Source organism: Macrobrachium nipponense, chromosome 6, assembly GCF_015104395.2.
Source record: "Macrobrachium nipponense isolate FS-2020 chromosome 6, ASM1510439v2, whole genome shotgun sequence".
Lineage (NCBI taxonomy): Eukaryota > Metazoa > Arthropoda > Malacostraca > Decapoda > Palaemonidae > Macrobrachium > Macrobrachium nipponense.
In genome coordinates, this window is record NC_061108.1 from 85,877,247 (window position 1) to 85,884,746 (window position 7,500).

Sequence of the window (7,500 nt, forward strand, 5' to 3'; positions counted from 1 at the left end):
TATTGTGGACTCGTGATACGCAAAGCGTAGGAACATAGAAGAAAAAATTGAAATTTTGATATTAAGATGGTGGCCAGAATAAAAATGTACATATGTTAAATTATTTGTGGGTTTTCTATAAATACTGAATTTGCATTGGAAAGATTCTATATGTATTAATACAGCTAGGAAAGGGATGACATTGTTATTTTCAATTTCAACAGTGAATTTTATGGATGGCACTAAATTATTCAATTTAGACAGTAAATCATTTACATCGATACCACCAGGCAAGACTACTAAGATATCATCGACATATCGGTACCATTTTAAGGGGATAAGTCTGATATTCGGGAGGTGTTGTCTCTCAAAAAATTCCATACATAAGTTTGAAAGGAGAGGTGATAAAGGGTTACCCATGGCCATACCAAATATTTGTTGGTAATATTCTCCATTAAAAATAAATCTGCAATCACAAATACATAACTTAATTAAGGAAATTATGTGACTAACGGACATAGGCAATTCATGCAGTACAAGTTCATTACTTAAATATTCTAGCACAGAGTCAATAGGGACTTTTGTAAACAAAGAACATACATAAAAACTGACAAAAATATCGCTAGGGTTTAGTACTATGTCATTTAATTTTTCCACAAGATAAAGAGAATTCCGGATGTGCGAATTAGATACAGTTCCTAGTAGCGGGGATAACAGTTTAGTAAGATATTTAGATAGTTTATAAGCAATTGATCCTACAGTACTAATAATCGGGCGCATAGGTTTGTTTTCCTTATGAGTTTTGACTAGGCCATATAAATAAGGTAATGAGGGACACTTTACAGTTAACTGACACAAAAGTTCTTTTTTATCTTTAAGAATTTGTTTGATATTGATATTAAAGTTTTTTATTACTTGGTCCAACGGATTTTTTGCGAGTTTTTTTGTAAGTTATTTCATCCTCTAGTAAAGTATGCATGCGTGATATGTAGTCAGTTTTGTCAAGAACCACTAAACTATTGGATTTATCAGCCTTGGTAGTGTGTAAGCTATTATCATTTCTCAATTCTTTTAAACTTTTTCTGTAGCGAGCAGGGAAGTTATTTTCATGATAGGCATGCTTATCACTATATGTCATGCCTTTCATAATGTCTAAATGATTTTGTAGTAGGTCACAGTATTTTTCAAACTTATATAGAGATGTCGCTATTGATAAAGCTGAGGGTTTGTTACAAATGAAGAAAGACAACCCAAAGCCTAATGCGCACACAGCATTATCACTTATTTGTTAGCTCGATAAATTCACCACACAATCACTTCTAGCATTATTGGTCCAATCACTGTCGTTGATAAGGTTGTTTAATTTTCTGTCCAGTTTTCTAATCAAAGTGTCTGTAGTTCTATGAAGTTTTCCATATATTTCTTGCCTTAATGCGTGTTTCCAATCAGCGGGAATCGAGTAGTTGAAGTTACGTCAGGCTTTTTCCAGTTCTTTAAATTTCTCCTTTTCCTCCAATGTGACGTTTTAATATAATTGAAGAAAATTCGTTAAAAGGATGTTGATCGTATCTTCTTATGCGGTATGGTAGCAATGATTTGGGTAACACTTGTTCCGCCAGGCATTTTTTCAGGAATTTCAGGTAAATTCTGGTAGAGTGCGCCGCCTGTAAGGACTTGGAGAAAGAGGTGACGAAACAGCTCAGCAGTGGGAACAGGAAAGTAAAAGTAAACGTGGCCCTCATGATGAATAACTTGATCACAAAATATATAAAACGGGATGCTATGTATAAATAAAGTTTTTTTTGCCACAAAGGAAAAAATGAAAAAGCGAGATAGCCAAGTACTTTCGGGCCTGTTCGGACCCTTTACTGAGGCAAACTGATTTTACAGAGAACAACATAGTCAAAAGAAGGCTTAATATACAAACTGACACTACAAGATAAGCAATAAGGGCGATTTTCACTCTCTCTCTCTCTCTCTCTCTCTCTCTCTCTCTCTCTCTCTCTCTCTCTGGTTCTATATTCTCTCTCCCTCTTTCTCTTCCTCGATATATATATATTTATATTTTCTTTCGCCTTTTCATTAATAATAATTTTTCGGGGAAAATTTGTGTAACAATTCATAATATTAGATTGTATATGCTCCCGTGTTTTTTCAAAATGTACTGTTTTCTGGAAGAATTAGGGCGATTTTCTGTAGAGGGAAAATCGCCCTAATTGCTCATCTTGTAGTGTCAGTTTGTATATTAAGCCTTCTTTTGACTATGTTGTTCTCTGTAAAATCAGTTTGCCTCAGTAAAGGGTCCGAACAGGACCGAAAGTACTTGGCTATCTCGCTTTTTCATTTTTTCCTTCGTGGCAAAAAACCTTTATTTATTCGTAGCATCACGTTTTATATATTTCGTGATCAAGTTATTGATAATATATATATATATATATATATATATATATATATATATATATATATATATATATATATATATATATATAATATATATATATATACGTATATATAATATATATATATATATATATATATATATATATATATATATATATATATATATATATATATATATATTACAAGGATATTTGTACATCGGTTGATTAAATGATAATAATAAGAAAAACAGTCTGCACGAATTCAATTATTCGGGAAGCTTCGCAAACACGATGCCTTCATTAAGAATTTATGTTTTAAAAGAAAGATAAATTAAATAAAAGGTTTGATGAAAACCACTTCCTCCCCCTCTTTTTTTAAATTCATTTGTAATATTTTAATCATTTATGTTTCGGTTGTGCTTGAGTATATGTTATCTACGTGACTCCAACACTGTGTAGGATGAATACGTGACTGCAGTGTGTAGCTGTGCACTTGTATTTTTTGTTTTTTACGTTGTAAGGGTACCCCTGAAGGGAGTGTATCCATGGAATACCTCAGTTTTTACTCAAGGGTATTCCCTTTTTCTGGGCCTCTCAAAATTAAGACCATTTTTCATCAAGACAATGTTATGAGCCATAAATAACGTAGGATTTTTCACTATGATTGTTATTTTCAAATCCTCATCTTCCACATATGTATTTCACAAAGGCAATCGCGTATGGCATGACTCGTTACTGTATGAAAATCGAAAAATATTTTATCAGGTGAATTTCTTTCGACCTTTAACGAAACTCCTTAAAGACAAAGAGTTGTTTACTACGATGGCTACATTCAGTGACCAGTCTTCCATATATAAAATTCGTGAAGGAAATCTTGTATTGAATGACTAGCAAGTGTATGAGAAAATAGAAAAAATCTCCTAAGAGCGTTTCAACATAATATTATCACAAAACCCCCTAAGGATAGTGAAGAAGAGACTACTAAATTTTATCTAACAAAAAGCAACATTACTGACGCATCCAATATACTTCCCAGTATCATACGTATAATTATCCCCAAGAAAGCAAAACCTGAACACATAACATCTGGAGTAGAATCGAAGAGAAAGAAAAACGCGCCACTCCACTCGATTGACTCTACTTCCTTCAAAAGGATTGACGACGAGTGGCTGGTGCAGTTGGGGTCGAAGGAGGAGGACGGCAGATGTAGAGGAGAACATTCAAGAGGCTCGAAGCGATCATTTTCTTCCACCTTGTTGCCAGACATAACAACCGTCTAAATTCTAAAACAAGGAAGAGACTCCGTGGAGTCATTTCTCTTGCTGTAAGCTTCCCATGATCTACGGCTCCTTCATTGCAGAAAATCGGTTTACAAGAGCTTTGTTAGGGAAATGAAACACTCGGCTACAGTTTAGTGGTCCTCTTTATAAGGAGTGAGTTTATATTTTGAGTTATATATTGCGGTAATACAAGACTAAAGATTACTGTTTTACTGCTATCACTTGAAGTTAGATTTATTTCTCTCTCTCTCTCTCTCTCTCTCTCTCTCTCTCTCTCTCTCTCGGTTCTGCCAATGCATTTAAGTTGATTTCGTTATAATATTAGTATCTTACTTGATTTTCTAACGGTAATTTATTTGTCTTTTTAAGCATAATTTCGTATCAGAAACTCTTTAAGGACAGTATGCGCTTATAGAAATATCTCTGCACCACTATTACGAAATGGGATGTCAAAACCACTTGCTAAATATATACATATATGCATATATACATACAAACATACATACACACATATATATATATATATATATATATATATATATATATATATATATTATATATACATATTTGAATTTTTATTACATCACCGTGATTCATGTACATGCATTAAGCTAAAAATGTCCTTTAACATCCAATTCGCTCTACCTCGGAATTAATGTATTTCCATATATGTTAAATGAACGGGGATTTATTATAGTTGATGATAATTTCGTCCTCTCGTGGATTCGAACCAACGAACAGAGGATTTCTCATCTGTTCGGTTAACATATACGAAAAATATATCAATTCTGAGGTAGAGCGAATTGATATTAAAAGTCCATTTGTAGCTTAATGCATAAATACACACACACACACACACACACACACACACACACACACACACACACACACATATATATATATATATATATATATATATATATATATATATATATATATATATATATATATATGATGAATAAAGACGCAAATTGATTGTTTCGAGCCAGGAGAGTAGATCATAAAAAGTTATTGACGCAATCGCAATAATTTTGTTCTTTGAGGTCGATGCGATTGCCCAAGCCTTATTATGTTAAAAGAGACGAGATGGGTTTGGTGGACGTTTCGAATGGAGATCATGTGATTTAATTCAGAATTTTTTTATATGTCTGCTTTCTCTCTTATTTTTGTCACTCGTATCAATATTTAAGGTGCCTGTGCGGAGATTCTTGTTAAATATACTTCATAAAAACTGAATACATAATTATGATGCCTTGTATAGGTCTATTCATATTTGTTGACAAAGATTTTAATGTAATTATTAACCTTAAGAGGGGTGTCTTTTAGTTTGCCATTCTCTTTAACAAGATTACGCCCAAAGTAATTTCTTCGATGAATGATCGAGTTATTACTTCATCTCGCGATCCTGTCTTTCATATAAGAACTATTATGATGACTGTTCTCGTGAGCCCCATTCAGGTGGTCTTACCAAGCCAACTCTTTTCACATATATTCTATAGAAATCGGTAATAGTTGATTACGCGGTTCAGTGACTAGCTCTTTCCCTCTCCTAAAGAGAAAAAAAAATGGAATTCATCTCTCTTCATATTTATTTTTTCATTGGCTTATAAAAGGTATGACGTTGCCTGGACTTTTGGTCTTTACTAAAGAGGAGCGCCGAGCTACTAAAACATTTGGGATAGATGAATAAACATTGCTTAATTTGAAATGGGGTAATCGTCGCAAAACTGCTACATATCTAAGACCTGCTAATTATCGCCCAATTTCCATAATCTCTCAAAATGAATGTCTGTCGGCAAAGCCTCTTAATGCCAATGCTGCAAGCAACCATCCGTTGTTCATGGTTTGCAATTTAGTTTCCGCAAGGGCCTGGCTCGTGTGATGCTCTTGTTTCAGTGGTTAGTGTCATACAGAAATCCATCAATTCTGTTCATTAATTTCATATTACTGGTCATGACGCTAATGCTGATTTTGTCCATCATTTTCAAAAGGTCTTGTTTTCAAATTTTGGCAAATGGAGGTTGGTAGATCATTTCTAAGGTTTGCTATTGAATATCTAACTAATAGATTTTACAAGGTCATTGCTGATGAGCTCTATAGTAACTATAGGAATATGATATCTGAGCTGTGTCAGGACAGTGTCCTTGGTTAATTATATTTTGTAAAATATTTCATACGTGCCTATGATACACTGGCTGTCCATTAAAACAAGTTTATGTTTCATACAAATGATGCTGCTCCTATTGCATCAACTTCATCTCTTGAGTACAGACTTGTGGTTGCTGAACCTCTCAATAGAAAACTAGCTATAAACAGTGAGAGGTGTAGTCATGGGGGTAAGTTAAAGCTAACAAAGCTCAAAGTATGATTTTCAGCAGGGCATCGGATCGCCCCTTACAGTTTCTTTCCATCGACAGTTTTGAGTTCAACTACATGGAACTTATTAAAGATAGATGTGTCCTTCTTGAATTATTTGCAAATACCCTTTTGAGAAGGATGTCTCGTTTATCCCCTCTTCAATTGCAGAAAAATCTTTTACCGTGAGGCAGTGTTTGAAGATTTCTGGAGGTCTTTGTATCCTGAGGGAATGTAATTCTGTTATTCTTCCACGTTTTGAGTACTGGTCCACTGTTTGGTCTTTTGAAGTTGGCCCGCATTTTAAATCACCGGACAAAAATTGTCTTATCCTTAATTATATCATTATTCTCTGGCATCATGGTTCATAATGCATAAAATATTTCTTACATCTGATCACCCTTTGCATTCAGATATTTCACTGTATCATAAGAATTATACAGTACCTCACAGTTTTCTAGAAGCTTTATTCCTGTCTGTTCCTATGTATTGAAAGCATTAATCTATTCGGACAGCAACATGGGAATGGGTATTTATAAACTACTTATATAATGTAACTAATGTATTAGGCATTAATAGAAAATAATCAGTAATAAAAAAAGCTGTTCTTCAGTATGTACAGCTCTTTTTATTAATTTTGCAAATGAATTTTTGTGCTGTCTAAGCAACCTCGCTTCCACGCATCTCACACTTTCACTTTGACTGAAGAGTCTGCAAGCAGAGTTACAAATGAACTCAAAAGCAATTTTTCACCCAGAAACTTTTCTTTTCCAAGTTTTACTTTTGGAAAGAAGCAAATGAAATTGTAATAACTTTCTGATTCTTCATTTTAGCCTCATTCCTTCAGAATATAAAATGAAATACTTGCAGTGTTGAATCGAATCTTCTAATAATAAGAATTGTGTGCATAATGTAAATGTGAGTCCATGTCTTTGCATATGTTTATGTTGATCTGTTTTTGAAGGTACTGTTGTCATAAAAATGGCAACAGATATTCAAGATATTCGATACGGATATTTTACTAAGTATGATTATAATAAGAAACAAATTTTATTATTATTTTATAAATACCATTTTTCAAACACAAGTCACCTTAGATCACTGACCATTTCCTCCAAAATGGAAGACTAGGATACATGAATGAATGCTGACTTCCTACCTTTTTGGTGCCATGATAAAATCGGGAATGGCATTTGCCATTCAACCGTGTTTGGATCTTCTATAGATTAAGAATATTTAAGACCGGGTTAAAACAGTTCTTAGGAAAAATCGCTTCATTACAAAAGATTTAGATATCTCACATAAGTGAAGACTGAATACAGTCTTCATACGAAGTACGTACCCGTTCACCTTACATCATTCATTAGGCAGGATGGGTTGTGATGAAAATATACATTTACGAGCTGATTGATCGAAATTTCTTCATCAATATGCAAATCGTTTTAGTGCTCTGTTACTTTCATATAACAGCACTCTATATATTAATCATGGTCCAGACTTTCTAC